Source organism: Pantherophis guttatus, chromosome 2 (assembly GCF_059756535.1).
Source record: "Pantherophis guttatus breed Tessera chromosome 2, ASM5975653v1, whole genome shotgun sequence".
Taxonomy (NCBI): Eukaryota; Metazoa; Chordata; class Lepidosauria; order Squamata; family Colubridae; genus Pantherophis; species Pantherophis guttatus.
The window spans coordinates 40,597,333-40,616,017 of NC_142064.1; the positions used below are offsets into that span (position 1 = coordinate 40,597,333).

At 36.8% G+C, this 18,685-nt stretch overlaps 2 long non-coding RNA genes across 12 annotated transcripts in view; one reads left to right on the forward strand and one right to left on the reverse strand.

The window, feature by feature from the left end:
• LOC148115088 (uncharacterized) overlaps positions 1-1,815 on the forward strand; it is a 36,244-nt gene extending 34,429 nt beyond the window's left edge. Inside the window, exon 2 of the long non-coding RNA XR_015732142.1 lies at positions 1,358-1,815. This is a non-coding gene — a long non-coding RNA (uncharacterized LOC148115088). The remainder of the gene's footprint in view (positions 1-1,357) is intronic.
• LOC132711494 (uncharacterized) overlaps positions 1-18,685 on the reverse strand; it is a 152,419-nt gene that overhangs the window by 6,006 nt on the left and 127,728 nt on the right. For 4 of the 11 annotated variants that reach the window (XR_015732129.1, XR_015732131.1, XR_015732130.1 and 1 more), the window contains 3 exons: positions 12,547-12,660; positions 5,826-5,869; positions 3,568-3,629 (listed from right to left, as the gene is read on the reverse strand). The exons of 1 other annotated variant lie outside the window; for it this stretch is intronic. This is a non-coding gene — a long non-coding RNA (uncharacterized LOC132711494). Of the gene's footprint in view, positions 1-3,567; positions 3,630-5,825; positions 5,870-7,651; positions 7,715-12,546; positions 12,661-18,685 lie in introns of all 11 variants that reach the window. 6 more of the 11 variants (XR_015732132.1, XR_015732136.1, XR_015732139.1 and 3 more) reach the window with 6 other exon arrangements.

Genomic DNA, 18,685 nt, shown 5'->3' on the forward strand with positions numbered 1-18,685 from the left:
ATCACTTGGGACAAAGCTGCAGTCCACACAAATCTGACCACAGATGGGTTGAGGCAATTCACAATAAAGTACATGCTCACTTTCTCTTTTGAATATTTTATATGAGGGTAGATCTTAAAATGCATTTGAGGAATACCTCTGTTACAAAAATAATCTTATTTCTTTTTGTCTGCTGAGTAGATACAGCAAGAAAAGTGTACATCAAGAAATACATTTTGATTTCTACAATATTCTCCCAAGTCCAAGATAGTGAAATTGGCAGGATGTCTTAGAATATGGGGTTGGAAGGGATCGTGGAGGTCTTCTAGTCTAACCTGCTGCTTGAGCAGGAGACTTTATACTATTCCAGACAAATTGTTGTCAAACCTCTTCTTGAAAATCTCCAGTGATAGAGCACCCACTACTTCTAGAGGCAAACCATTCCACTGATTAATTTTTCTCATTGTGAGGAAATTTCTCCTTAGTTCCAGGTTGGATTTCTCTTTAATGAGCTTCCAGAGCTTGTTCTGCTCTCAGGTGCTTTGGAGAATAAGTTTACCCATCTTTAAGTTGAGCACCTCAAGTATGGAGGATAGATTATATCACACACTAGTTCTTCTCTTCATTAATCTAGACATATCTAGTCCCTTAACCATTCATCATACAGTTTAGCTCCATATCCCTTGTCATCTTTGTTGCTCTTCTCTGTACTTTTTCTAGGACCTCAGCATCTTTTTTATCATGGTGACCAGTGTCAGCTCCAGCATGCCTGGTGGCCCAGAGCTGTCATTCTGGCAGGGGGAGCTGCAAAAAGTGCAAAAAGTATGGACAGTGGTGAGAAATGTGTTACGCCACTCAGCCACAAAATATAAAAAGCAAGCAGACAAGAAGCAGAGGGCACAAATGCCTTTCTATGTGGGTCAGAGGATATACCTCTCCACCAAATATCTCAAGTTAACCATGCCATATAAGAAACTCGGCCCTAAATTCATTGGACATTTTCCCATCGTGAAGGTTATTAACCCCATCACGGTGCAGCTGAAACTTCCCAGTTGTTGAGGAAAATGTATCCGGTCTTCCACTGCAGCTTGCTCTGGCCGGTCCAGCCATCTCAAATCAGAGGAGTTCCTACACAGCCACCTCCACCTGTCACTGTGGGTGGGGAACAGTATTATGAAATAAAAGACACCCAATGGCATAGAGGACAGTTACAATACCTTATCCTCTGGAAGGGATATTCCCTGTCAGAAGCCTCGTGGGTTCCCAGTACAGATGTCAGGGTGCCTCGGCTAGTGACCAAATTCCACCACAAGCATCCAGCTAAACCAGGGGAAAAGGGCCCTCCATCTCCCCACTGACCATAGCCTTTATCTTCCAGATGCTGTCTCTATGGTAGAGCGGCCATATGTCAGCTCCGGTGTGCCTGGCAGCCTGGAGCTGCCATTCTGGCAGGGGGAGCTGTGACTGGAGCTTGTTTGGCCACCGGGATCACGATCACCAGCTGGACGGAGGCAGTGTGGGTGTCTCCGATGATGAGATGGAGTCGCTAGCGGCATCAGGCTGCAAGAGATGGCGTTGGCAGATATCGAAGCAGGTGATGCCATTGTAGCCACAATGGAAGAGCTGGAAAGCTCTCCAGCTGGGAGACAGACACTGCACTTTTTCACCTTCCGGGGCCATGTGGTGCTGGGCATGCGCGCACAAGAGGGAGCAGGGTGACGGGAACAGTTTAAAGGTGGTGGGGAGCACTGGATATTAGCTCTGACAATTTCTTCATTGCTTTAGTGCTTTGGTTATCAGTTTGTACCAGAGGAAATAAAACTATGTTGCAAATCTGATTCGTGTTTGGCAGTTTTTCTTTCCCTTCGGAACCTGACACCAGAATTGAATGCAATATTCCAAGTGCGGCCCCAATAGTCCAGTATAAAGCGGTACTATCACTTCTCGTGATCTCAAAGATACTATCCCTCTGCTGATGAAGCCTAGGATTGCATTGGCATTTTTGGTAGCTGCAGCACACTGATGGCTCACACTTAAATGGGGCACCATTAGGCCCCCTAGCTTTCTTTCACAGTTACAACTGTTGAGCCAGGTACCACCTGCCTAATCCTTAGATACTAATGGATAAATCTGAATATCAGAGTTCTTTGCCCAATTGCAGGCCAGAGTGATAAGACTTTGTCTGTATCCCAACAGTAACTGTCATGTGTTATTCTTCCAGAAGTTGGAAGTTGGATTGATGTGGAGCATAGAAATCTCTACTCTGTTGTTTTTAGAATTCAAATTCTACTTTGAGGAATGACATATATCTATTTATTCTAACCAAAAGCTTCAAGGCCACAAGCACACCTAGAAACAAACAAACAAATAAATTACACAATAATATAAGAATATAGGAACAGCCCTGGTGGACTAGCCCAATGTATAAGGTACTTTGCTTCTCACAGTGGCTAAGTAGATGCCTTTTAGGGTGCTTGCAAACAGGAGATGTAGAGAGAAGTCTCTCCCATTATTGTATGTCTCTCCTAAACTGAAAAGTAACATAGAGTCTTCAAGTCAAAGGCAATATATTGCTAGTGTTGTACCTATAACTAAAAAACAAACACTGCAGTGTGGTTTTTTTCAGAAATTTAATTTTACAGCCAAAACAATTTCAAACACTTTTGAAGTCCACTGATCCAATGAAAGGAGGACTTAATTTATGCAAACTAAACCAAAAGGAGCTTAAACGGGACCTGAATAAGTCTTATGCTTTAACAGTGCATAATAGTTAATAAAAAATTAAAATTAAAAGTTAATAGAAATAAGGACCTGTAGCACAATTTATTATGAATACTGCAATTGAAATATTATTAGATTTCATTATACAGGATGACTCAGGAACTATCACCAAAGATGCTAAAAGCTGTCAATTTCTTATAGCAATAGAAAACTTACAATTCTATGTTATTTTACTTGAAGTGCAACATATGGATTACCTTCATAGTCAATTGTTGATGAAATAGATTTAAAAAGAATCCTATGTCACAAAAGTTCCATTTATGCTTATTAAGTATAAATCCCGTCATGTTCCCAGATTTTTAGATCTTTCAAGAGAATCTGACATGCTTAATGTAAGAGTTTTATATAAAACAGAAGAAATTGCCTTGATTTTAAGTGAAGTAGAAACTAAACTTTTTCAAATGGTCAAAATTGCTGAGATCTGGGAAACTTACAAAGAAATGTTTGTACCATTAAATTTTTTGAAAGCAATCCTTGCTCAAAATGCATTCATTATTAACAAGTTTTCCAAACCAGCAATTAGGATATGTCTATACCAATGATTAGACATAGAATGACAGCATAACTCAAGTGGAAATTGTCCCTACACCCACATGGGGCCATTATTATTAATCTTATCCATGAGCAAGAAAGGAAAATGTAATTATGGATAAAAAGACAGGATATCCTGTCATCATCTTCTTCAATATCATCATATTGTCATATAACTCTAATATGGTTCTCCCAGACCAAAATGTGTCAGTCAAGCACCAATAATTCCCTGATTAGCTCCTTGGGATTCCCACTTTGCACAAGGATGAACTTAACTTTTCTCGCCTTCTCTTCCACATTTGCACCTTCAAGTCCACACACACAGAGGATATGTCTTGCTAAAGAGAGTAAAGGTTGCTGTTATTTTCCTTTTCTTTTTTAATAAAAGAAATAGATTTGTATTTCACCACAAAGAAGAAAATCAAGTGTTCCAAAGCTGAGTCTATCCACCCACCCAAGAAATCTATTATGAAACAGGACCAGAGAAATGGGAAAGCACAAGGGAATCTTTAGTTAGATATTCAGAAACAATATCAGTATGTGAAATGGGAGGCATTGTTTGTCACTAATGATGTTGAAGACAGTGTCCAATCATCTCCCATAGCTCTTGTGCAATCACATTCCACACAGGTATTCCAATGGGAATAGATTCATGACCAGAGGATGAGTTTTCAGATACAAGATATAATGGTTTGAATAATGGGGAAATACAATATCTCTGTAAAAGAAATGCAATCTTAAGGGAATGTTTGTGCCTTATCAATGGTCACCAAATGCACATTTATCATGTTTTTTAAAAATCTGATTGTGAAAAAAAATGGCCCACACATCCATATTCTGAATGTACGTGTTTAAGCCAACGACTCTACATTTGTTAAGGTGTTTTCAAATGCCCATACTTTGTTGTTGAATATATTGGAAGTTTAGCTTTTTAAACAGTAGCTTGATTTTTCTTTTAAGAAACTGATTTGTAGTCAAATCACTGTTTTATACTGCATGCTGTAGATTAATGCTGGGGGGGGGGAGAAATTGTCCCCCTCAGAACGGGCTCACAATTTGGGTGTCCTCCTAGACTCACAGCTAAGATTAGAGCAACATCTGACTGCTGTGGCTAGGGGGACCTTTGCACAGGTTCGCCTGGTGCACCAATTGCGACCCTACTTGGATCGGGAGGCTCTCCTCACAGTCACTCATGCCCTTGTCACCTCACAGTTAGATTATTGCAACGCGCTCTACATGAAAAGTGTTCGGAGACTGCAGTTGGTCCAGAACGCAGCCGCACGAGCTGTCGTGGGTGCACCTAAGTACACCCACATTACACCAATTCTCTGCGAGCTCCACTGGCTCCCTATTGGTCTCCGATCACAATTCAAGGTGTTGGTTATTACCTTTAAAGCTGTACATGGCTCAGGGCCAGGTTATCTTCGAGACCACCTTCTGCCACATAGGTCCCAGCGACCAGTAAGATCCCACAGAGTTGGTCTCCTCCAGGTCCCATCAGCTAAATAATGTCGGCTGGCGGGCCTGGGGGGAGGGCCTTCTCTGTGGCTGCCCCAGCTCTCTGGAACCAGTTACTTCCTGAGGTCCGGACTCTCCCCATCCTATTGGCCTTCTGAAAAGCGGTGAAGACCTGGCTTTTCTGGCAGACCTGGGGCCGTTGATCTTGCTCTTGTGATCTGGCGAGATACAGCCATGAATGGTGTGAATGAGCTTTTAATGTTTTTTAATTTTTCAATGTCTTTTTATAATGATTTTTTAAATGTATTGTGAGCCACCCTGAGTCTTTGGAGAGGGGCGGCATATAAATTTAATGAATTAAATTAAATTAATTAAATTAAATTCTGCTAGAATAATTATAACTAAAATTTTATTGTATTCTGTTTTAATAACACATTATTGTCATGCAAGTGAATTGGCACCACTAGGCATGGTGATTTAGTAGTGAAGACTCTTGCCTCCCACTCAGAAGGTTGAGAGTTCAATCTTAGATAGCAGCTGATGCAGCTGATGTTTCTTTCCTAGGAGGTAAGAAGAAATATCTGCTGCGAAGTCTGCATGGTGTCAGGAAGGGCATCTGGTCAGTACATGCTTAGCTCCATCCAGTCATCCTGACTCTACCCCGAATTAAGGGATTACATGTTTATAAAAAGGAAGGGTTTTTTTTTTAATTAGCATGAAGTAGGACAGGGCAGATTTTAATTCCTTTGTTTATATTTGAATAGAAAAGTATCATTTGACAGAAACTCTCTTTCTTGCTACACATGTTATAATGCATTCTCAAACATTATTAAACATTTGCATTCAGAAACTTTATTCAGAAACGTATTTCTTTCAAATTTCCTATTGTTCCATCTTTCTATTTTAAATTCTATCTTAACATAAAGCCAGGGGACTGGAAGATATGCAACACCTTCCTCTTTCTAATATGTCTAATCCGCCTATTTCAGAAACCATTCTTGGAATATTTTGCCCAAATGAATGCCGCTGGCAAAGGTACCTCCAAATGATTAAATGAAGAATTAAATTGTAGTTACCTAATGCTCCATGCCTTTTCTTCGTCTTTTTTCTACTGTGTTTGCTTTTGGTGATCAGGGAAAAAAATAAACAACAATAAGACCAATGGATGCCCTACAGGAGATTTATTATTTGTAAGATTTGCATGTCATGTTTTCTCAATTCAAGACTATCTGATAATATTTCCTCCTCCATTCTCCCCCCCACAATAACACTGTAACATAAATTTGTCCGAGAGAATGCATGATTTGCCCAAATTCACCCAGTTAGTTTCCATGGCTAAGACCTAAGAGTAATCTCAGCCTTCTCCATTTAGTTCAACACTTGTATCTCCTCTCCCAATAACAGTTTGGCAACATCTCACATCTCAATGCAGGCTCTCCAACAGATGCTATTAAAAAAATTCAGATTGGTCTGTGATATTTTGTCATGATTTTTTCTTGTTTCTTAATTTCTAATTAGTCTTTTACACATCTAATAATTTTTCCCTTTCCTTTCCAATGGTACTAAACAAGGAAGACTCCAGGTTTGGAGGCTTGAGAGACTTGCAAAAATGACCATATGTCATGAACTTATTAACCGTAGTGTCAGAGCTGCAGGCAAATAGGTCCACTGATAACAGTTATGAGTTTCTTTATTTCACTCACTGCTTAGAAGAGAGAAGCAGCTATCAGAAAGAAAAAAAGGAAGATGTCAAGAAGCAAGTTGAATGGGTATTCCTGTCCAGATTTTTCTTTGAAGCCACCCTCTTCAAACCCTCCAATTATTCTGCCTTCCAGAATATATCCCTAAGGCAATGTGGTTGGCAATCCCAATTCAAAGCTATAGAATTCTATAACAACAGCTCTTATGTGGATAAAAGATCCATCTTAGTCTAGCATTTGTTTCCTACGATCGCCAAACAGATCTCCTAGATGCTCAGAAACAGAAGACAGAAATCTACCCATCTCCCACTTCTACAACTTGTATTTGGAAGCATGCTGTCCCCCACCCAAAAGCAACATTATGTCTTCAAAAAAAAAAGGGCCTCTGATGGACCTATCCATTAATTTATCCAGTTCCCTTTTCAATCAACCCAACTTAGTGATGATCCCTACATCATATCATAATGATTTATAGATATTAATTCCAGAGATTAATTATGCAGTTTGTGAGGTAGTGTTTCTTTTGTTCATTTTAATCTTCTGCCATCAACTTGATAGGGAATTTCCTAATCCAGTGTTTTAAAAAAGGAAAAATGTCTTCACCCTGACCATTTCTTCCATGCTGCCATCCATGATATTATAAATTTCAGTCATGTTTCCCAGTTGCCTTTTTCCACACTAGAATACCCCAAATTTTAAATGTTTCCTACAGGGAGTTTGTTCAAGCCCCATTCCAATGTAGTCAGTTCATATGGCTATCCACTATGACTCCCCCATTGCATATGTGACCTTAAGGCTGTTTGCTCAGATCTATCCAAATAAGTCTATTTATCTATCTCAAGTTAACTTTTACTGAACCAATGGAAGTACTATTATTTTAGTGTAATTCTCATTATATTTTGTTTATATGCTGGGTATTTGCTGTCCTGTATCTCACAGAATCTTTTTTTAAAAAATGATTTCCTTTTGATTTTAAGTTGTATATGCAAAAATAAATATTTCATATTGAATACATGTATGGAATAGAAATTTGGAAAATGTCTAGCTTTTTAAAGCTTAGAAGGAAGAGTGTGATATGTTATTAAGGAAAAAAACTGACAATGTAGTGAAGCAGAAGCACATGGAGAAGAGAAAATATGACATTAGTATAATTGGGGGGTGGGAGGAATATATTTTACCATAAGTTCTAAGTATCACTGTACCTGCTGCTCCCAGTAAAATATCTGTGTGCAGAAATTCTATTGCAATTTCCCCAATTGGTTCACCTTTAAGGGAAAACATGCTTTAGCAATTCTTTCAAAATGTAAAAGAATTCCAGCAAAGTTCTTGCATTCATTTAGTTAACGAGATATACAAGGGATGGGGTTCAACTGAAAAATCAGTTCTCCAACAGACTGCAGTCTCCTTGCTTCTCTCACCTCAGTTAAATTCTAAAGGAAGTGTGTGAACTTTTCACAAAGAGTTTTTTCAGTAGTGATTCTATCATCATCATTAAAGAGGAGTTCATTATTCAGGAATTTTTCATCCATTTATTTCTTTTTACCACAAATTTTTGAATGGCAGTTTTGAGTAAATGTCAATAAATATAAGGGGTACAAGTTGATTTAATAGTGAAAGAGAGCCAAATGATGATGCTTCAGTATTTAATACCCCAAGAAATTCAGCACACACATTTTTATGGATAAAATCTTCCATATATGAATAAAATTATCAACTCTCAGCAAACCATATAGCTTTCAAGTGTGTAAAGACATAATGCTTTTGAACATTATGTATAGACCTGTGGAGCAATTCATTTAAAACTCCTTCATCAGTCCACCATTTTTAAATACAAAATTATATTTTCTCTCAATTTCTGGACAAGATTTACCCATGTTTAAAGCTAATTAGATTTTATTAAGCTGAGGTTTTTTTACCATCCATTATTCTTTGCATTTTTATGATTGCCATTAACAGTTGTTGAAGTTGTTCCTTGGCCCTGATATTGTTTAATCTTTATGCCAATGATATCCCAGGATTTGTCCATTCTATGGATGTTTACATGCCAAAGATCCTTAACAGATCCTAGATCTGAGAAGACCGATGAGGAAATTCAGTGCGTATTCTTCCTTTGTTTGAATATTAATAAAACTAAATCCAAAGTATGCTTTTTGGGAAAAGATAGTCAAAATAGAGCTGGTTGGGGACTCTATAATCATGGATTGCTTTGAGAAATTGGTCTGATGGCACATCATTTCTGGTCTTCCGCATACATTTGATAAACACCAGTTTGCATACAGAAGAAATAGATCTACTGAAGATGCTAAAGCTATCACTCTTCACACTGCTCTAACTTATTTGGAACAGCAGGTGGGTGGGCTATGTGAGGATGCTTTTTCTAGATTTTAGTTCTGCATTTAACACAATACTTCCACATAGACTAATGTCTAAATTTATGGATCTTGGACTTTCTTATTCAATCTGCCTTTAGATTATGGATTTCCTGTCTGGCACCTCAGAGGGTCAGATTAGGTAATCATATCTCTTCAGCTCTTATTCTTAACACTGGTACATCATAGGGTTGCGTGTTGAGTCCCTTACTCTATACTCTTTATGTCAGGGGTGGTTTCTACTTACCTTTACTACTGGTTCGTAATGGGATTGCGTACATGCGCTCGCTTTGCTCGTGCACGCGCCTTGCATGTGCAGATTGCTTTTGATGATGTCAGGGTCAGTGGGCGGAGCCTCCTGCTGGTTTTACTACCGGTTCTATAGAACCGGGGGCAACCCACCACTGCTTTATGTGCATGACTGCATTCACACTCACGCTAGTAATACTATTACTAAATTTGCAGATGATACAACAGTGTTGGGACTCATCTCGGGGGCGGGGGGATGAGTCTGCCTATCAAGATGAGGTAGACAGATTGCTTTCGTGGTGTGGAGACAATAACTTGGGTCTTAACACCAATAAGACCAAGGAGCTTATAGTGGACTGTAGAAGGAATAGATCAGACATCCAGCCCTTGTTTATCAATGGAGACCAAATGGACCAAGTGGCCAGTTTTAAGTTTCTAGGTGTTATCATAAAAGAGGACCTGACCTGGAGCACTCACATTGCAGCTCTGGTCAAAAGGGCCAAGAAGTGAATGAAAAACTGCTTGTGACCTTCTACCATGGCACCGTAGCGAGTATTTTAACTTACTGCACCTGTGTATGATTTGCCAATTGCACAGTGGCAGATAGGACAGCACTCCAGAGGGTTAACATCATTGCCCAGAGGATCATTGGTTGCCCTCTCCCCTCTTTGGAAGAACTTTATAGTTCCCACTGCCTTAAAAAAGTTCAAAACATTCTTAAAGATCCATCTCATCCTGGGCACCCTTTCTTTGAACTATTACCATCTGGCAGATGATACAGAATAATAAAAACAAGGACAAATAGGCTGAAAAACAGCTTCTATCCCAGGGCAGTAACCATATTTAATTCTACTGTATAGTGCAATATTAATGCAATATCAGGAATTTTCAATTCAATTGTATAGAATGTGAAGGATGTGTGCTTGTGTTTTATTTTTATAGTTCTAATGTATACTGAAGATGGCATTTAATTTTGTTGTATGAGATGCAATGACAATAAAGTAAACTAAAACTAACTATAAAACAAAGATTCCTTCTCATATTTAGGAATGGTTTTCACAGACAAAGGGGCTTGGGCTAAACACTTCAAATAAAGTTCTGCAAAGGCAGCAGCAATCACTAAAATGCTAATTAAATTAGCAGACTACCTGCTAGGTAGTCTAGGTAGTCTGCTCCCAATTTTAAAGGTGCACAAGACAAAAATTGTACCAATGTTAACATATAGCGAAGAAAGGCCCCCTTGTACAAAATCAAGTGCACTTTTAGCAGCAGTAAGAGCTGACACAGGGATCTATTTTTTCTGTAGTTTTAACAGTAATCAAAGTCTTTAAACTGCTAGAAAATTTTCTCCATGGAACCTGACAGACTACCAAAAGTGTGCCAACAAATGGACAGATTTCAATTTACACACGTTGCTCAATCAACTTCTCCAAATCAACTCACATTGTGCCTCCCAACACAATGTCTATCTTCAATTGACAATATTCAAACAGACTATTTTTCAATGTTAACACCAGAACTGATATTGAGTCACTTGCAAACATCAGGTCATTGAAATGGTTAGCCAAAAATAATAACATGACCCTCAAATAGAAGAACACTTGGCAATGGGTTTGACTCAAGATCATGGGATAGCCCTTACCAGATCAAGATTCAAGCTGCTAGATTTTATAGTCAAATGCTATATATTGATGACCATGTGTTTGTGGAGAAACAGAGATAGAAGACATTGCATAGGTCCTATTAAATTGCCAGTTATATGCCTCAGCAAGGGTTAGTACTTATAGACTCAACTTCACAGAACCATAAACTAGGACACCAACCAAAAAATTATCTTATTTCCTTTAGGGTGCAAATATATATGCAGTCACTAAAATGGTTAAGTTTATAGTCAAGGCTGTCCAACAGAAAACATGCTTTATATAGCACATTGGGGTTGCATGCAAAGGTGATGAATTCACTTAAACAAACAGTTTTTTAATTTTAAGATTTGTTGTATCATATATCTTTGCATTATATTTTACCTTATACTCTTTTATCTTACTCTTTTATCTTTATTTTATCTACTATATTTTAATCTATTTTATCTCACTGTGTCTATCACTTTTCACTGTATCTTATTCTAATTCATTTTATTGTATTTTACTGTGAATGATACACATGCTTTGATATGGTCAACCAACTAATCAATAAAGTATACTATTATTACTATAAGGCAAATGCTCACTTAACGTAAGTACTATTAAAATTACACTAGGAGGTGGGAAGATGTGTGATTTCATGCATGCATTCTTGTTAGAGATGGCAAGTGATCTTATTTCATTTCGCCAGATGAAACCTCAGTGTTAAGACTATTCTTATGCTACACTAAACTAAAATATGATTGAACTGTTTGTAGCCTAAGTATTGTAAAACCCTGTCATTTTGCTTAAGGTTTCAGTGTATTGTGGGAATAAAGGCAACAGAGTTATTTTTGCAAATTGTAATTCCATGAACCATAGATTAGCATGTTGTTTAAGTACAGTAATGTAGATTTAGAAAAATGATTTCATTTTGGTAAATATGTTGCTAAATCTTGATCCATATTATTTACTTAAGGTAGACAAACCCATTTCAATTTCATTTAAAATGGATTATTTACTTACAGATAGGTGGATCTGACAAGGGTTAAAGATGGTGAGTGTAATTGCACGATCTATGCTCCTACCTATTTTACATGCTTCTGGTAGGCAACACATATTAAAACCGAGTGGCCACATACTTATGCCACTATCCTGATCTTTTTAATCTTCCCTCCACCTCCTGTTAAAATGCTCCTCCTTACAATATATTGACATAGCCCTTCATGAATGAATTTATTGTTACCAGATCTAGATGGTAAATATCCAAATGACCATCACATGGACAGAAAGACACACCAAATTCTCAGTCTTTGCTAAGTCTAACAGCCATCCAGAATTTTACAGCACAGATCTGACAGACTGACTTAATCTTTATTTCTCTCAGTAAATGTTCAGAGAGGCAAATTTGTAAAGAAAGTTCAAGCATTTTAGAAGCATTACTGGAAAAATGGCACTAATCCACTGGATCAGAAATGTATAATTAGAATCACCTGGTGGGTCTGCTGAGCCTGGTGGCTCAGCAGACTAAAAGCATTGTGATTAACACCAGCTGTCTGCAATTACTGTAAGTTCGAATCTCACCAGGCTCAAGGTTGACTCAGCCTTCCATCCTTTCTAAGGTAGGTAAAATGAGGACCCAGATTGTGGGGACAATAAGCTGATTTTGTATAAATATACAAAAGTATGAAGGCTATTGCTTAATGCATTGTAAACTGCCCTGAGTCTCCGGAGAAGGGTGGCATATAAATCAATTTTTTAAAAAAAAATCACCTCTAAAAGGTCTCATAAAAACATAAAAACAAGCTAGAAACCAATCTTAGTTAATGCTCTTTCAAATAAGTACTGTTAGCAACTTACATTTACTATTGTGAAATCATTTTTCCCTATAGTAGAACAGGAATTGTTCAATGGTATCTTTCCAAGCATATGCTTCCTCCCCAATCTAGGGCTCTCTACAGTTAATGGGCAGACCTAAGCAAAGAAAGAAAATGGCACAAATATATTATGATAGCAACTCTCATATACACCCATAAACTTTATGTTTTTATCTTTGGAAAAGCTTGTGCTGCTTAATAAGATTTAGCCTCTTACTTTTAATCTCATAGTGCAATGGCAAGGAAACCTCTAGTATTGCTCTGGCCTGTTACATGGTTGTCATGGCTACACAAGTAAAGTGCATTACTTCCTCTACTAAAAAAAGAGAAGATTCTGAAAGAGTGCCTTGTAGGATTTACTAGCTTTGTAGTATAGTTAGCTACTAAAGTCTTAAATAAGAACATGCTTGAGGGTTTAAACTAATATGTAGGGAAGAAGAAGCATATCCATATATTTATCTTCATGGAAGTGTTAAACTCAGTCCCTGTTATTATCCTTACTTTATGAATAATCAAAAAAACCCATTTGTATATTTTGTTCTTTTTATTATGACTCACAAATATAAACTGACACAAACCTTTACAGCTTAATTCTCCTCTTGCAATACAGTACTAACAACAGAACAGTTCTCTTACTGATGTTACAGTAGATCAGCAGATATTTCCTGACCGGTGAAAATATATTGACAGATACTGATTGGTTGATGAATAGCAGTGATTGATGAATAGAGAGAGAGACTTGAATTTGCTAATCGCTGATCCCTTAAATTCAGCAAATTTAAAATATATGGATTTCAGCTGGTTGGAAAATTCTGGGAGTAGAAGTCCACACATCTTAAAGTGGCCACGTTTAAGAAACACTGGTTTAAATTATACAAAAGTAGGGGTGGGAATAACAGAATACAGTTTACACACGTTGTCCCTGGAATAGATTCAGCAGGAACACCTGATTATTTCACAGAACTCATAACATTAGTTAAAATATGGAACATTCCAATGTTACATATCAAAAGAAACATGTGGTTCCCAGTATTCTGATGACTATTTAAACTGCAGTGAAGAAGAGGGATAGAAGGGGGATGAAGCTGAGCACCTGTGAAATTATGGTCAGTATCTTTATGCATGGCAAACCACTTTAATGCAACAAAATAATATGATTCAGCTAGCACTGATCTTGAATTACTGAGTCCAAGCATTGTGGAGTCTTTTATACATGAAGCACACCATTGCTGCTCAGTAAATGTGAATGTAGTGGACCCAGTGAAAGCAAAATGCACCTCAATGCATGGCATTACAAGGGAAGAAGTAGGAATTATTAGAAAGTTGGGGATTATATTATTTTCTTCTATTTTTTCTTTTCCCATTCATACTATTGTGATTGCAACTTCAGGGTTTAGGATTTTATATATATAGCAGTTTAGTTGATTTGCTCTAGTGGTTAAGGCACCAGGCTAGAATCCAGGAGACTGTGAGTTCTAATCCTGCTTTAGCCATGAAAGTCAACTGGATGATCTTGGCCAGTTATACTCTCTCACCCCAATTTACCTCATGGAGTTGTTATAAGGAAAATAGGAGGAGAAAGGTGTGTTCAATATGTATGCTACCTAGAGTTATTTATAAAAACAATAAAGGTGGAATACAAACAAACAAAGAAAGTGTGCATTTCTTTGCAGTTACAAATCTACTAATTCCTATTGAAATTCCTGTTGAAATTCCTATTGAAATCAGCCTTCCATCCTTCCGAGGTGGTTAAATGAGGACCCAAATTGGGGGGCAATATGCTGGCTCTGTAAACCGCTTAGAGATGGCTGTAAAGCACTGTAAAGCGGTATATAAGTTTATGTGCTATTGCTATCAAGTGATAGTATATTTTTCAATCATCAATTATATGCAGAGGTTTAAAGGAAAGTTTTCAAATCTTTAAAGCTTGATTGTGAGCTTCTCAAAGCCCAATCTAAGCAAAGTGGGAATGCCTTGTGATGATCTCTACAAAACTTCTTTCCCTTGGAACAGCTTGCCCCACAGAGCAAGGACTGCTTTGTAAGGCCTTCAAGCAATGATTGAAGTTGGCATCAAATGATTGTTTTGTATAGAATTATTTATTCATTTTTTTCTTATTAATTTTGTTGCATTTGTATACTATATGTTGTACTGTTACATCCTTTTTTCTTTTTGTTTCTCTTTGGGTTTGTTTTCTTTGCTAGAGTTGTTCTTTTGTCTTGTGGTGGTGGTGTTTTTTTTTTGAATAGTTTTTGTTGGTTCTTAAATGCTTTTAATAATTGTCAACTGCCCAGAGTCACTGAGAGTTGGGTAGTATATAAATTTAATACATTATTGTTGTAATTGTATTGTTTTTATGTACACAAGAATATGAAATGCCAGTTCTTTAGCTGGGATTGGTCTTAATTCATAATGAGTTCTAAAGAATCTAGGATGTCATAATCACATAATGCATCTGCTAGCATTGTGAGGATCCAATGTGGCTTTTTGTTATTATTATTCCTAACCAAATAAGTATACCTTTTAATATTTGTTCTCTGTTTCCAATATTTTCCTTACATCTTTTTTCTTTTTGTTCAATAAATTGATAATTTAAATGTAGATTACAAAAAATGTGCTTTGGCTTATAAAAGTAATAATGGTAATAATAAAATTGAATAGCTCAACGATAATAACTATAAGGGAGGTGTTGGCTCAGTGGCTAAGACACTGAGCTTGTCGATCGAAAGGTCAGCAGTTCAGTGGTTCAAATCCCTAGTGCCGCGTAATGGGATGAGCTCCCGTTACTTGTCCCAGCTTCTGCCAACCTAGTAGTTCGAAAGCACTTAAAAAATGCAAGTAGAAAAATAGGGACCACCTTTGGTGGGAAGGTAACAGCGTTCCGTGCACCTTTGGCGTTTAGTCATGCCGGCCACATGGAGATGTCTTTGGACAGCGCTGGCTTTGAAACGGAGATGAGCACCACCCTCTAGTCTAGAGTCAGGAACGACTAGCACATATGTGTGAGGAGAACCTTTATCTTTTAGCCAGTTATGATGTATCCATCATAAAAATTGTACAGCAGCATTAAAGAATGGTAAAAAAAGAAAAAAAGAAAACCTATATTTAAATAATATAGACAAAATTATTTTAATTATTTCCTAATTATTTACTTGTAAATCACACCCACATTTTGTTATTTCAGAATAAAGTTTTGTCACCTAAGGACAAAGAAAAATTCAACTCCCAGCTCAACAGCATTGTGCATATAAGAGAAATATAGAATAAAGGTTTACCTTTACCTTTACCTTATAATAATTATAATCATATATATTGTTCTTTGATTATAGTTTCAAAATTTAAAATATTTTAAAGCAGCGTATCATTGACCTTCCATTTCTCTCATATCTGTTTGATATTTGTCAGGTTTCATCCCTTCTAAAAATGTACTGTGCTTTCAAATTTCATCTATTAAAAAGTAGAAAAGTTGTACCTTTTAAAAATTGTAGTGATTAAAGGCACAAAAGATCACTCTGAGTTTACTCAGGCAGCTTTATAATTAATTTCACTTTTAAGTATTTTTAAAGAACTGTGATCCAGATAGACCTGGTGATTTGTACAGCATCTTACTAACAAATCAGTATCAGCATTGTTCCTAAGCAAAAAACAGCTGTTCGAATTGGACTGAACTTGCAATGGTGTGTATGAGTGTGTACCATCTGCAGAAGACTAAAAATTTAATTCTGCTGCTTATATCCAATATAAATTACATTCAATGGCAACCATGTTCCTGATTTCATATGGAATTCAATGCTAACCTAGCCTCTGCTGCATGTCTAAGGTCCTAAGTACAGTTACATACTCTTGAACTTTGCCTATGTATTCAGGCCTGTGTTTAGCTTAATACATTATTTTGCACACTCCATAATAATCAATTCACAAAGAACATTCGTATTAAACTTTAAGTTACCCTACAATGTAAAATTTACTAAAACTTATTTATAAATTTAAGATGTTTAAGTTAAGGGCTGTCTGTTACAGACTTTTGAAATGGAACTTTAAAGAATCATGGTTCATAATTTATGCTTTAAGTTTAATTTAGGTACACATCTATGCTTATTTCAAGGCTGAAGCTGATGATTCTAATCAGAGTATGATTTAGGAAACGTGTTTGTTGCCACAAAATTTTTCTCAGCCATAATGATGACCCTTCCTGGTTAACTTTTGTTTCCATGAGCTGATCATCTCCTGAAATTTCTTGTACCCTTTTAAAATGTATCAAAACATTTGTGGGATTGCTCAAGTAAGAACCTGCTGGCAGAGATTAAAACATCTAAGTTCTACTTTTGCATTTGTTTTTATTTGTATGCCTCCTTTATTATTTTTACAAATAACTCAGGACTCAAGTTTATAACCCAGCTTTAAAAGAAAAATAGGTTATTTGAGGCCTCCAAAAATGTGTTTTCTGCAGTCCCAAAAGGCTTAAGTTCAGTGGTGGATTGCCCCCGGTTTGCACCGGTTCTATAGAACCGGTAGTAAAACCGGCAGGTGGCTCCACCCACCGACGCCGATGTCATCAAAACGCTTCTGCACATGCGTAGAAGAGCGCGCAGCCCCGCTGCGAACAGGTAGTAAAGGTAAGTAGAACCCACCCCTGCTTATGTTGTGTGGTTTCCAAAATTTTTGAGACAAATAGCATACTAAAAATATGTAAGTACTAGAATAAGTTTAGCATGGTTTAAAAAACAACCATCAAAACCTCTAATAACCAACTCTTTAAAAAAATAGAAATTTGGACTAGTTCTTGATTTCAGTTCCTGGATACTGATGATTTGGCAGGCAGAGTGTGATGTACTATTTCTGAAACCATTATACCTTCTATGAACATTTATATAAATAAAAACAAATGTAATAACTTGTTTCCTTGTCACTAAAATCAAGTTATCGCTCTTTTATACTTTAAAATTTATTAGAATGAATAAAAGCAGCCTAATTACACCTCTATATTCATAGGGGGTTTATTTGCATTTTTCCCTGCAGGAATTCATGACATAGAGGTTTCTATTTTTATTTTCTCTTTGCATTCTTTAGTTTCTGAAAACCTGTCCTAGAAGACTGGGTATCCTCAACTATCATATATAAGGGATTACTAAAAAAACAGGGAGTGAATGGAAGTACCATGTATATAAACATAGGAACAATTTAAATTCTAAGCTATGTGGAATAATCTCTATCTGACTATATATTTTTCTTTGACACATTCAATGTATGAACAATCAGAATATCACTTTGGACCCTATATTTGGTGACAGCTAAAATATAAAACATACTCTATATTTAAATGAAAGTGGTATTTCAATTTGATAAGTTATGTTTAATTTGGTATCAAAAACATGCCACTCCAAATAAATATTTTTACAAAATTGCTTTAAAAGTCTATATTCAATGCATTGCCAGTTATTCGACTATAAAGGCATTTTTTTTAATATGCAGTTTTTCTTTTGCTCTGTGTTTTAAACTGCTGCCTTCAAAATCCGTGCCTTCAGTATGGAGAGAGTTAATTTAAATTTGATAACAAATGGGCCTGCTTTTGAAATGAGTGTAGCCTGGCAACTTCCACTGAGAACCTGTCATTGGGCCTCAATTATGTATGCAGCTTCTTTGAGAAATAGTTTCATACATCTGACCCAAGGAGCATAATGTTGTTGCCCATGATTTTTTTTTTAAAGTGTATGCAGGCAGAGTTTCATTTTTTGGTCTGTCTAGGTCTGCTCCCAGAAGAAAAATATATGCATAAAACACTGATATAACAATTTTAATATTGTAATTGAAATATTTCTTTTTCTTCTTTGCTTTTGTACTGAGTCTTTTCTTCCTTTCTTCTATTTTTTCCCTTATAACTAATGATTCAGCTGACCTAATCTGTGTATGTGTGTGTTTACATACATACACCCCCACCCCCACCCCCACCCTGCACATGCACATCCCAGTATTTAAACGCTACTTTCAGGGTTGTCAAAGCAATAGTGTGAAACCAGATAGACAGTCAAAGGGTTAACCCCAACACCATTTCATTTTTTTTTCAAAATGGCTGCTTTGTCTGTGTGCATACACCAATAGCAAATGTCCTTCTGTTATTGTAC